The sequence below is a fragment of the Tamandua tetradactyla genome, chromosome 18 (genome assembly GCF_023851605.1).
Source record: "Tamandua tetradactyla isolate mTamTet1 chromosome 18, mTamTet1.pri, whole genome shotgun sequence".
Taxonomy (NCBI): Eukaryota; Metazoa; Chordata; class Mammalia; order Pilosa; family Myrmecophagidae; genus Tamandua; species Tamandua tetradactyla.
The window spans coordinates 24036013-24050599 of NC_135344.1; the positions used below are offsets into that span (position 1 = coordinate 24036013).

At 36.8% G+C, this 14587-nt stretch overlaps 1 protein-coding gene across 17 annotated transcripts in view; it reads right to left on the reverse strand.

Moving 5' to 3' along the window:
* Positions 1-14587, reverse strand: part of NEDD4L (NEDD4 like E3 ubiquitin protein ligase) — a 356789-nt gene that overhangs the window by 96242 nt on the left and 245960 nt on the right. The window lies entirely within an intron of this gene.

The window sequence follows — 14587 nt, forward strand, 5'->3', positions numbered from 1 at the left end:
AGCGATGGCGATTAGTTTCATAGTCATGATTTCAAACAGAAATGCAAATATGCTCAATTTATACAAAGGGATTGAAAAAATGTTTCAATTCAGTAGTACGTTCTGTATTTTTATTTTTAGGCATCCAAAAAATCTGTCCAAAAAACCCTGGTTTCTAGCAGCCAAGAAATATATCAAAATTATTCATTTCAGTTCAGCAGTCCTTGCCATTCTTCCTGGAAAGGACCACAGACAAAAGATGACATGGGCACAAAAGCACTGATGTGGCTCCTTCCCAAGTCACATATCATGCAGAACGCATGCGGTGTGAGGCCAATTAACAGTGCTGTGTGGGAGCACTCTCTTTTAACCTTGAAATTCAGGGGAATTTTAATAAAATAGAATCATAAAACCCAGAATGATTAATTATTGTTCAAACAAGAACAAATCACGTTTAACCACATGCTTCTTTCAACTTTATCTTACATAAAGGGGTACATGTTGTGTGCATGCGTGTATGCAAGTAGAAGCAAAGGTATATGAAAGCATTCGAGTGATTTGAATAAAGATAATATTTAGAAGGCAGCTGTCGCCAATTAAATGGAATGGCTAAGTAATCCTTGGTCGTGCTATGAATCGTTATAGGCAGCAACTGAACCATTTATTTATTTAATTTTGATTTTACTGGAAGAAACATGCGATGCTGCCATTCAAGAAGTCAAGGGGATAAAAATACGAGGGAGACGTAGTCATATAAAATGTAATTCAGAAGCTTGGTCTCTATCCAAGGAGAAATGGTATCCTAAGAAACAAATCTGTCATCATGTGCTTGTCAGAAAGGGCCAGACAAAACAGAGTTTGATTACTTAGAGCTGTACACTAAAGAGAGCCAACAAACTTTCCCAGACCACAAACAATTTTTTTAAAGGAAAAAAGAGAGAGAGAGAGGGAAAAGATAAACTTCCAAGCCGTGTTCTAAACACTTGATATGCATGATCTCATGTAATCACCCCAATAACCCTGAAGGAGATATCACTGTTAGCCTTACTTTTAAGATCAGTAAAGAGGGGTTTAGAAAGTTAACTGGCCACGCCAACCACACAGTGCTGGATCCAGGGTTGTCCTGACTTTCTTACACTGTCAGTGAAGATTTAGCTGAGATAATCAGGATCCCAGAGATGAGGCAGAACATCAGGCAGCCCAGAATTGTAGTAGTATCATGCATTACGACTCAGAGAAATTTCATTTCCTTAAAATCTACAAAGTATCTTTTTTGTTTTTAAAGAGATATTCATACTTGAAGATACGTGACATTCATGTAGACAGATTGAGCTAGCTTAAATTCAAGCTACCCACAATAAGACCATGGTATTATAATGAACGGAAGGATCCATTGCAAATTTACGTTTCCTAGATTTTGTTCTTATTCTAGAACAAAATAACATTGATTTAGGCTACTGCAGGTGCATTATTTTTGAATATTTTCCTTTAAGAATTTGAACTATTTCATTGAAGAGAAAGAAACTGAGAAACAGACAAGGACATTATCAAAGTATAGCAGAGAAGACTAAAAGGCACCCAAAAGGCATATTTGTGGGAGGCAGCTCTTGGGAGAGGACTGAAACAGTGAAAAATGTACGGAATGGAAAGAGGCATGTGGGGGTTGGCCATGCTCACCTCCTAAAGCGCTCCCCATCACACATCTGGGCTCACTAAGCACCACAGGCAGAGACTGTAGGCTCCAGGGCTCATACATTCACTGTGGGTTCTGCCTTCAGGCTCTCACAATATAACATGCTCTTTTTCTTAGAACTCCATTTATGTGTCCATGTCTTCTCAAGTCACAAAACACCTCAGGACAGGAACAGTTTATATCTGTGTATTTCCCACAGCATTTAGCAGGTGCACCAACATGTAGTGTGTTCTTAATCATCTCCCAATTCCATCAATGCCATCCAGGGCGAAATAACCCCTGTGGGATGGAATTGGACTTCTCAGGCTCTCCCTGTAAATCTGTCCAGTGTTGAAATTGGGCTGTACAGCAATGGCCCCCAAAGACAGCAGATCCTAATCCCTGGACCTGAAAATCCTACTTTATATGGATGAAGAATCTTTGCAGATGTGATTAAGCTAAGGACCTTGAGATGAGAGATTACCCTGGATTATCCAGATGAGCTCTACATCCTACTACAAGTGTCCTGATGAGAGAGAGAGAGAAAGATGTGACCTGGACAGAAAAAGAAATGGCCCTGTGACCACAAGGCAGAGACTGGAGTGACATGGCCACTGGCCAGAGGATGTCTGAAGCCACCAGAGGCTGGAAGAGGCAAGGAACAGATCCCCCCTGGAACATCTGGAGGGAGCATAGTCCCGCAGATACCTTAATTTGGGCTCAGCAATGCTGTGTTTTGGGGTTTCTGGCTTCCAGGGCTGTGAGAGAATAAATTTGTTGCTTTAAGTCACTATGTTTGTGAGAATTCATTACAGAGCCCTATAAAACTAATACATGTTCAAAGACCAATACAAAGATATGCATTAGAAGAAAAAGCACCAGAGGTGGGAGATGCCTCACCTCTGGCTCAACCAGGATACTAATGCTATGAATCAGATGTTGAACTACACAAGGCAATCCTGTTCTAGCCCCTCAAATTCCCTGCCTGATGGTGTTGGAAGGTCCCTATAACCCTTTATTCTGAGCACTGCCAAAATAAAAATGCTCTCCATGGGTCAAACTCAAATCCTGCATAAGAGATAAGAAGACAGGATGAGGTTGGCCTCCAAAAGTATTTTACAACTTATTCATTACTCTGCTTGGGTTGCATACAATAAAACTGCTCTTGTCTGCTCAAACCCTTTTGAAATGTCCTCAAACACCAGGGGTAACTTACTTCCTGGAAAAACAAAGACAACATAAGCAAAAAAATGAAATACATTCCATTCATCAAAACAAACTCCAAAAGTCTGTTTTAAATACTCTTTCTTTTTTCATAAAACCTAAAGGATTCTGAAAACAATTTCTACTATCTGCCAGTAATTTCCTCTCTTAACATCCAAAACCTTTTTTTTTTTTTTTTCTTCTGCCTGTCTGGAAAGCCCAGATATAGCTGTAGCTGGTTACTTATATGGAAGTATGTTACAACTGTCTTCACACGCTGCATGAAGCAATATATAAAACACTCATATATGATATTAAATTGTGGTTTCTGAGGCCACATGACCAGCTGAGGGGGTATTTAAATATTATTTGGTTTTTCAAAGGCTGCATTGGTTATGCAAGACCTTGAAGGTTTTTTGTAGCTGCTCTGTTATTGTTATCTAATGCAGCCTAAATAATGATAATCATTAGTTAAAATCAGAAGACAAATACACAATGTGAAATCACTCCTATAGCTTCTGCCAATGATCTCAAAAAGCCAAAGGATGAAGGAAACTGGCCTAGCAGTTTAACTGAATGCATAATAATGAGGATATTAAAAACAAGTAGTTGTAGCATGGAAATCGCGTGCTCACAAATGCTTGTTTTTGAAAGAACGACCTTTTCTGTTCATTTCAGAACTGCCATGTTTTTATTTAGCTACTTTCTAAGAAATCTGTGTGAACAGCTGCTTGGTTAAAAAAAAAAAGATACTGAATTCCAAGCCATTCAGTGAGAGTGCTTTCCCCTTCAGATGCAATTTATTCAAGAAAACATGGACACCAAAATTAATCAAAGGGAACCCAAATTTAATAGTCTTGTTAAGAAACTCCACTGTGCATTACAAAAAGTTTTCTCATTTATCTTGGCTATCTAAATTAAGCAAGAAAATACTACCAGAAGGTGATGGGAAGGGGAAACTTTTAGCTTACTTTTAGAGAAAGGATCAAGTGGAAAGCGTAATGTATATTTCCATAATATTGATTCATTTTCAGACTTCCTATGTGCTAACGGGAAAGGTCAGTACACAGGCTAGAACAAAAATGGGTGTACATGTCATGAAGGCAAAATTTTCTTAAACAGGAGATCATCCAAAATAAATCTTAACAGTCTATTATCACATACCAGAAAACACATGAGTCGGAAGCAATAAAATGTTTTACAAAGAATAGGGATTGTTAATTGAAACTTTAAATAAGTAACAGCATAAATAAAAAGCAGTTTACTATTATATGATCACAGCACATGAGACTGGAAGCAAGAGTTGGATTGTACACAATGTGGGCTATTAAAATTATTTTACCTTCTAATGACGTGGAAGCACACTGTAATTACCCCATATGCAAGAGCTGACATCTTATTGTTATTCCAAAGGGGGATTTATTATTATTTTAAAAGATAATTCATTCATTAAAAACGAGGTACACTGGTGCACAGATGATACTGACTTTGACTTTGCAAAGAACACAAGAAGCTATTTCTCCTCTTAGCTTCATAAGATAATTTTACTAAGAAACACTTTCTGGTAATGACAAGTTCATGCGTGCAATTATCCCTCAACTTAAAAACAAATCCATGCATGGCCCATACCAGGGAATTACCAGCCAGAGCTGCTCTGGTCAAGTTCACTTTACTCTTCTTGTTTGACAAGTTTCTCTGAACCTTTGTTCTCAAATTCCCGGACGTCATCACCCAGTTGCATATGATAAAACCCAGGAAAATGATGTGAGGGAAAACTGTTAGTTTAGATATACCTTATCCCAAAGATAGGTTAGTATCCCAGTAAGCTAAATTTATAAAAGGGAGCAAAAAACTACACGGTATCCATTCATGCGTTTCTTTAGATAAATATTCTATGGATCAGCACATCTTACCTTCCAAACTGAAATCTATTTAACAGGTATTTCATTTACTAAATACACTGTATGGAATGTAAGCATCCGAAAAATATTAACATTAAGGTGCATACATTCCATACACTTATTTGCACTAAGGAATAACATTTAATAAATTTATTTGTTCAACAAACATTTAATGATCTTTTAAAAGACAACAGGGGGATATGAAAATACATAAAATGATTTCTGATCTCATAGAGAAAAGGATATAAAAGGAGACATATATAAAAATATCTATAAATACAAGAGAGTAATTTGAGCAGTGAACAAGGTAAAAACAAAGGGCTATGTGAGAGCAGAGGAGTGCAGGACTTGGGAGGGGTACCCAGGCAAGGGGCTGGAGGACCCACTGGAAGGGGAAGAAAGAATGGGCAGAGGAGTCCAGCCCAGTGGGACGAGGCAACAGGGGATAAAGGTGGCCGAGAGATATCCTGCCAGGCAGCCAGCAGTCTTCTGTTCAGGGGAGAAAGCCCAGGACAGCAGGAGGGGAAAATGCCTAGGACAGCAGGAGGGGAAAATGCCTAGAGGCATCTGGATACTCCCAGGAAGGGAGCGGGAAGCCAGAGGCAACATAAAGTAAGACTGCTGAGTTTCAGGGAAATCACTGATGGTCAGCTCATGTGAGAAGCCCTAGCAGCCGCTGGGAACTGAGAGTCTCTTGTTTTCTGGGTATTTTCACAGCTGAGGTCTGCTGGTACCCACTGGTCCATCTTATCAATATTGGAAGATGACCAGCAGCTCTGAGTTCAAGTTCTCACTCTGTCTTTAGAGATGTAAAATGACTCTCTTCTCATGGGTCCCAGAACTGAGATCTTTCAAGTAACTTTTCTTACTCAAGGATTCCAGTTAATTAATGGCCAGACAATACATGCAATCTATCTTCTTAAACTGGCCTTATTCCAATAAGAAATGATACTTTGGATTGCTTCTTTCTAAATAAATGGAAGTTATGTACGTATTTGGCAGTGGTACAAAGTGTGGCTAGGAGAGGAGGGAAAGTTAAATTTCAATATATTTTATATTGGCGACTGCCAGCTGCTGCTTCACCACATTCATGAAAAAATCACTTTCAATGAACAATTATTAGTGGTGAAGTGCTTGCCCTGACAGTTTCACCTAATTTCCCTCAGTTTTACAAACTGATACATCACATTAGCCTATTGGAAAATATAAAACATAAAAATAAGGGGTTGTTTCTTTTAGGCAAAGACTGTACCACCCACAAAATCCACTCATGTGCCAGTAAGTTGGTAATGGTGATGAACTGACCAGTTTCAATTATTCTCGGGACTCTGAAAACAGTCAACTATCGTGGAATTAGACAAATTAAGTTAGTCCATTTAAAACTGAACCTACGGTGCTGGAGTCATTACACCACACTCTTCCTAGTCGATTTTAATATAAAAATATAACTTAAAATACTTGCTTTGCAGAATCTCCTCAAAGAATACTACATAGTTACAAATGACCTCTCTAATTTGAAGAGAAGACTGGCTTTTGCTTTGTGGGGAAGGCATTACTGGCTCATGCCATTTCCAGGTCTTGTGCTTTCCTGGCTCCAGCAAGAACTACACCTTTTAGGGCCCTCACAGTTGGCAGGTTAACAGGACCAGTTTTGGCCAATGCACAGTGGTAAGAAGTGACCATATCACCTCCATGTCGAGGCTCTGAAGGCTCCTGGGCAACATTCTATGGTTCTGGGTCTCCAGTGACTGTTGGATTGGAGCACCTGCCAACCTGCTTTGGTAAGAAACATGAGTGAAAAATAACTTTGCTGTGTTAAGCCACTATGACTTCAGAGTATCTATTCTATCTCTGTTTAATTGATCATCATCAGTGGGTTTTCAGTGGAAAAATAGGGTGGTTACTTTGTGAGCAGAGGAAACATCCCTGTGGCATAAAAAGTTATATACATGTACGTAAATAGTTTCTTTTCATCAAAGAGAAATTGACTGCAAATTTGGTGCACATTCAGCAGTACTAATCCTTTCCTTCAGAGTCACAAAGGGACAATATATTTCCTTACTCTAAATTGTAAAAGACATTACAGGGATTCTTTTCTCACATATCATTTCTAAAAGTGTTACTTCCTATAAATGCTATTTTCATATGCAACAAGATAAGGGACTACCTATCTATTTTTAGATGGCTCTACCCGGTTCTGAACCTGACCACTGTTGTTTATATACATTTGAAACAACTTCTAAGCTGTTATGCTGGTAATTATTTCACATTTGCTAAGAATGAGATTTCATCAGCAACAGCAGCTTATCATACAGATAACTAGAAGTATAATCTATTTTTTCTTGCATTTACGAAGTCTGGTCCAACAATGGATTTGGATCTATTTTTACAACAGATACTTTGTGCTAATAAGATTAGTGACAGAAATTTGGTCATTGTACTTCCTGCCTACTAAGCTGTAATGGAAAAGGTTAGTCATTTTTTTGTTTCTTCCTTCCTTCTTTTGTTCACTCATTTATTCAACAAATATTTATTTACAGCCTGCTCTGAGCTTCAATGTAATATGCCCTAAGCATCCAAAGTATACTGCTAATCTGTGGGTTTATAATATTAATTTATAATAAAAACAACTGGATATTTGGTGGTTATAGATATTTTTGTTTTTTTATAGTACGAATAGATGGATATTAAAGTAGCACTTTAAATTGTTACATAAGAACTTGATGGATAAGGAGTGAGGATCCTGAAGGTCAATTAATTTCACTAAAGAAATCATTAGCAATAATGGCATATGATGTTGGAGGTAAGACCCCAATTCATGAGTGCAATTAAGTTAAGGCAGAATTTGAAAACATGTAGAGAGCTGCATAGATATTCACACTTAGGACATAGGAATTTGTAACTCAAGTAATCCTAAAATATGTAAAATCTACAGAAGACATTCTCCTGCCCTGGACACCAAAGGCACTCAGTGGTGACGAGGTTTCAAGTGAAGTCTTCCTTCCCCTAATTATAAAGGCTTCTCTTGCTCCTGGTGATATTTCACCATCAGCAGCTACTGCAGCTGGAAGAATGGGGCTCTGAGCTGTGGGGCTGACTCATCTTACACTGGGAGAGGCATGCTCCTCGTAGGCTCTGAGCAAAATGTACTTTGGTTCAGAACTTTATTTGGAAAACACTTTAAGAAGTGGATTATAGCAGTCAAAATACTAGGAAGTCAATAAAAGGAATACTTTGGCTCACTGGTTCTTAACCTTTTTGTGCCCATCAAGACATGTTATGACATTATTATTGGCCCTGTAACCTAAGGATGCAACCTAGGGCACCCAGCGTTTGGGACAGCTCCCTGAGACGTAAAGTTGTTAACTCTACTTCCTCCCACCTGCTCCTTATATCCTCTCACTTAAAAAGCCTTCTGAAATGCAACTTGTATTTAGAGCAAAAATCTTGAGACTGAGCTAATTTATATAAAAAGTAAATCATTGGTAAACATTAGCAAATACTATCATCAAATTTATTTATGAAAACATTCACAACTGATCTAGCACTCTTCTTACTGCACCAAGGTGCATCATTTCATTCATTCATTCTTACAGATGATCTAGTTAAATGACTATGCAGATCAGCTGAGTGGTAATGGATTAGAAATGTTTAACTTCTTAGAAAAGAATGGTAAACACTTCACATTTAACTATATTTTACCTACACCAAGGATCTGGTGTTTAATTATGGGCCTTTCCTTATTCCTGCACACTCACATTAAAAAAAAATTATTTATTTTTATTGATATATATTATACGTTCACATACCATGTAAATATCCAAAGTGTACAATCAGTGATTACAATATCATCCTATAGCTGTACATTCATCATCACAACTGACTTTTTTTCTTTTTGTGCACTTACATTTATTTATGCCTCTGAGTGTGTGGTACAAGGAATTAAGCTCAATCTGAAATGAATACATAACATAACTGGAAGAGAATACCTTGTTTATCTGATATTTCTATTTTCTAATTGCAGGTGGGGGTTATGAACCATTAATTACCTGAACCTTTTAATTTGGGGGAGTTTGTAATGCCTATCTCTACTGTTACAGACTGAATGCTCAAGGTTCAAAACACATTCTCACTAGGACCTCAATATAAGAAAACCCTAATGACATTGCTGGATATTATTTAATACATATATGATTAGCATCTACTTTTTAACATACAGTTTTAGAAATAAAGTAAAAATTAATTAAAAATTTGCTCTCATTTTGCAAAGAGCAAAACAAAGGTCTTAGTAGACTACATACAAAATCACAAAATATAGTTAAATCACTTATCTTCCTTTCCCTATACAACAAGATTCCATCAAAGCTATTATTATATCATGTTAGAGCCCAACTCACATCTGATTTAAAGGCTTACATGAATTGTTTAATAATTCTTTTCACAGGTTATTCTGTTTACAATTATACCTCATATGAAATTTTTATGGTATGCTTTCTCAAAGTGAGGGACTATTCACAATTGTTCACTTTTTTTGACGCATAAACAAAAACATCCCACAAATAAAAATAAGAAAACAGAACCCAGCCCTTTTAGCAAATGTTTACTCTCTCTCAGTTTGGCAGATATATTTCCATTCCCTTCTATGTATTTTTAATACATTAAGTATACAACTACATTTTTCACAATGAATCCTGAAAAAAGAAGTAAGCTGAACCTTTTCTACAGCTTACTATTATGTTTTTTTTTTTTCCTGAAAGTTAGTAGAATAGCAAGATTTCAGTGAGAACTTTTGGATGGGCACATTAGTCATGCACGAATTAGCAAAGTTCTACTATCATTGGATTCTAAAGTTTATTTCTTTCTATATTCAAGGTCATGCTCAGCAATAAAAGAATCTGGAGTATGAACTAAGCACATGATTATTATTACTGCCTTTCTCTTTAATGGTTCTAGAAAGAAAGATCACTCTGTATCGGAAAGAGCACAGGAGCTCTGCCCTTTACTCACTCATTGTCCCCCCCCCAAGCAAGACACATGGACATGTTTGCACATACACAACTTATAAAAGGACACTGACCACAATTAAAACCCTAACACAATGATTCAATTGTCCATCAAGTTGGATGTTTTCTATTTGGCAGAGCATATGACGTGTAAGGGAGCAAACAGAAACACGCACCACAAAATCTCTTCAAGATCGCATATTGTAAGCTTATTTCTATACTAAAAAAATTCAGATAGCCTGAAAACCAGTATGAAGACAGGACTTTATTTTGTATTAGTCCTATTCATTCCATCTTGTTTGGAAAAGTCTTGTGGTATAAAAGTGAATTCACAATTGTGAGGACAAATGCCACCTTGTGGGTTATGTGACTCTGCCCCCCCCCTCAGTGTAGCATGTTCTGCGTAGGCAGTAAGAACATACTAGAAGAGACATAGTATGTTTTTCTTCCTTTTTGTGGATTTATTTTACATGAACTTCTCTCAGCTCCATATTTTAAACACTATTACTGACTGACACTTTGTTCTCCATTTGTCTGTAAATCAAACATGCAGTTAGTTGACTGAGTTCTTTGGCTGTAGGCAAACAGAAATGAATGAGACTTTAGCTTCTTGCTGGGTTGAGAGCTGCCTCATTGATTGTAGAGATCTTTAGGCTTTTTGGCATTTTTCAGGACAAAGTTAGATGAGAACTAAGTTAAACATGAATGTTGTTAAGCTACAAGAGTTAAACAAAAGAAGAAAGAAGTTTTTAAAAATAGTCCTCTTAGTTTCCCAGCTAAATATTACTGGTATACTAAGTTCCTTTTGTGTAAATGCTACTCTGCAGTTGTTATTCTGCAAACAAAAAGGTTATAAAAGTATGGTCAAAGTACCATAGTAAATCAAATGTTCCTGGGTTGATGAAATATGTCAGTTATTCCAATGATTGTCCCTCAAAATCAGGCCTATGCTTGGCCTTCTGGAAAAATCTATTGGCCATCACACATGTCTCTCCAATCATGTAAACTTCCAAAAGAAAGTCATCCACATGAGGGACCATACCAGTCTAGAAGCTCTTCCATGAGTACCTCAAAGGTAAGGAGAATGCTGTCTCTCTTTGCAGTCCCAACGTCTACAATAGCACTTAGTAGGTATTCAATGTTTTTTGTGTATCCAAATGGAGCCACCTTAATAGGCGTTGACTGCTATGGATCAGTATTCATTCTACATTCCAAGACTGAGGAAACCCTCAGTCTTCTGGGATTCATTCTGAAACACAGTGAAACAATTTGCTTTCTGCTAGGAGCCATTTTATCTACAGGATAAAGAGTAAAGACTTGATAAGAATAACTGAGTATTTCCATAAGATGCCGTCACCATCCATTGACAGAAGTTTGTGACTAAATTAAACACAAACAAGTTACCGGAATTGAAAAGAACACAGTATTTTGGATAAAATATTTTAAGAATAGAAAAGTACTCTTTCAGAATAGGACAGAAAATTTCTCAGATGTGAAGCAAATGTCTTAAATTTGGCAGCTTTGTTGGAGGACTAACCATCTCATTGAAACCTTAAGGACTGGGGTGTACACACTTACATTCTATAGAACCCAGCACTGTACTCGTACTGGCAAACAGTAAATGTTTTTAGTGCTTGATTTGTGTATGTAAATTAGCATAAATAATTCAGATTTGGTCATGTGGAAGTTTTAATGAATTAAATAAAAAAATTGTCACTCTGGACTAAAATCTACCAATTGTGAGTGACTGTTTACGAACATGGATATGGCTTATGGACAGGCAAAATGTGCCAATATTTCTGAAATGCACATAAAAAATTAAGAACTTAAGGCACAGAAATCGTGCATAACTACTTTAGAAAAGAGGTTAAATTCTTCCCACAGGTGAGCAGACTGTACCTTAATACATAATGCTTTATTTATTGTGGAAGCAAGATTGTAGCTTACCAAGCATATTGTCTGAGTAAGATTCATAGGGTAAAAGGGTTGGAAAAAATGAGGAAACAACTGACCAGAACTACAGCTCATCTAATATTTACTTTAATTTCAATATTCTGCTTCCATAAAATAACTTGATTAAAAAAGGAACTAACTCTTAGAAAGAAATGGCAATTGATAAAAGAGAACAGATTTTAGGAGTAAGAATTTCAGTTTTTTAACTAGACTAATGTAGACAGGAGCTAGAAGCCTCCATGGTGACTGAGTGAAAGCAGACCATTCACCCTACAAGTTTTATAGACAAAATCTCTAGTATCTATTTTTTTCTCTCAGAATTCAGTAGTGCAAGAGCTTGGTCTCAGGGAAAGGTCTGACTGAGGGAATGCGGTGTACCTCAATGGAAGAATATTCTAGAAGACAAAGCATGTAAATTTCACATGGTGGTTTTTTGTGTTTCCTCCTAACAGACACCTGAGAACAGTGAACATCATCTAGCCAAGGGGATATACCTGTCCCTGACCTTCCTCAAAACAAAACAAAAGCAACAACTTATATGGGTTAACTCCCTGAGGTATTCATAAAAACACCTGATAATAAACAACATCATTTTTTCCTGGAACTGCAAATAACAGTTAATGGTTGGGTTTTCCTGTTAGGTAGTTCAGGGCATATTTCTTTCATTCATTCATTCACAAGTATTTATTACCTATTACCTTTAGTACCTAAAGGTACAGTTAGCAAGTGACCTAACTGAACAAATGTGTGAAAATGATACAAAGAAGAGTCAAAGAACCAATATTTAAACCAGAAAGTTACTGGCCATTTTCACAAACACTCTTTCCATTTACAGACTTACTTCTTTCAGGATGTGGGGCGGGATAGTGAAAATAGAAACATGTCTCCATCCAAAAGAAGGCCAGCTGGAGTTCACCGCAACAACTTTACCATGTCTTAAAACAATATGATCACACCAGGATTAAGAAGAGTTAAAAGTACATAGGATTAGATGGGTAAGAACAAGAAACACTGTTAGGGAATGCTATGAAACGAAGGTAAACGTAAAGAGGCTTTATGTATCTTAAAGCTTAGTTATCCACAACAGTGAGGAAAAAGAACTACAGTTTGTGAAAAATTCAGTTAACTAGAAATTAATTTAAGGAGCCCCGGAAAGCCAGCTTCTTATGATTTCTCTTGGACTTCTTCACATGACCAAAAAATTAATCAGAGGAAAGGTGCATATGGGGATTTAATATTTCAAAGGCCAATCATATAAGGATATTGTACCTTGAAGACATTTCTGCATTGGACCAAAAATGGCAGGGGGAACTCTGATGCAATCAAGCCTAAAAAAAACTTTCACGGACATACTGGAAAGGGAAAATGATGATAAATCAGTGTGAATGCAAAACTATACATAAATCACTGTTAATTTATTAGGCTATGAATTGGATTCCTATATATATTATATCTTGGATTGTTATATATTTTTTCTTCTTTATTTTAAGCAAGAGGATTGAGAATATACTTGTGAGCAATATTCACTCTCATCATTAAGGCAAAAGATTTACAGGATATGCCCTAATATGCTGTTTTGAAACATGGACGTATACACATACACAGCCTTAATTCTGATACCATTCCAATAATGAAGACATACTATCTAATGTTTGGCATGCTAGTCTTATCTATTCAAAAGCATGTATATTTCTTGAATGCAGGGGCCATTTCTTCAACTTAAACCCCACCCCTCAACCCCAACAGACACAAGGAGAGCCAGACTCAATGAAAGAGGTTTAAAAGCACTTATTTAATCTAGTATTAAACTGCTAATGACTTCTCCTATGAAAAATGCAATAAGCCACTCAAAGCTAGAATCCACTTGTCCAAAACAATGGCTCAAGTTTTATATTTTCTTTCCTCATTGTATTGCTTTCCAGAAAGATTTAGAGAATATCTGAACAATAAAAGTGAAATGAGAACTCAAGACAGAAAATAAAACCTCAGAACCAGCATGAGAGTAGAAATAAGAACAGCTATGAAGACTGAGGCTCTAATATTGTTGAGTCCTCATTATTACAGCAAACTCTTCACCAGCGAGGATTCACGGTGATGGTGGAAATAGCAACCTAGAAACAGAGAAGTGGCTCCACTGGTTGGTTATATAATTAGAGCAAACAAAGGAGAAAAAAAGTCTATGAAAATTTAATAGTCATCTAGATTAGAAGAGAAAATATTCTGCCAACCCTTGTTACTAGTGATAAGGTGATGTCAGGGGCAAACAAACTTTCTCCTTGTTTCCTTGATTTTGTAGAGTCAGTAACGGACATAACTACCTGGGGCAACCATATGTGGTTCAAAAAAGAAATATGTGAGGACTGTTTAAATGTAATTTCAAACAACACTGCAATGTCATGAGGAAATGTGGCAACAATAAAAGAATAATGAGTTCTTTATTTCTCAAAGCAAACAGATTTCAGAATCCTTAAGTTTTCTTTTCCACTTTCCTTGACTCTATATCATGGTGTCCCAATGCCCTCTTTAAGTCAGTGGTAAAACGAGAGCCCATTAGTTCTCTTGCCGAGTTTTTGTGTTGAATACCACCTAGCCACAGACCAATTTGGTAGATCAATTTTCATTTTAGCTATGAAGAGGAACGATAAAAGATTATCCAAAATTACAAAGAAATAGCTCACTGATTCTTACAGCTATTATTTTGCCACTTCAAATCTTAAACTGAATCTTTAAGCCCATTTCTGCAACATTAGAGATGGCCTGCAATTAACTTTGAAAATCAGCATAATTATGTTTGCCTACAATTCTCTCTTCTAAGGAGTTCAGTTTCTGTTACCCCTCTTCAGCAAAAGATGAGCCAACATTTTCCACCTATTTCA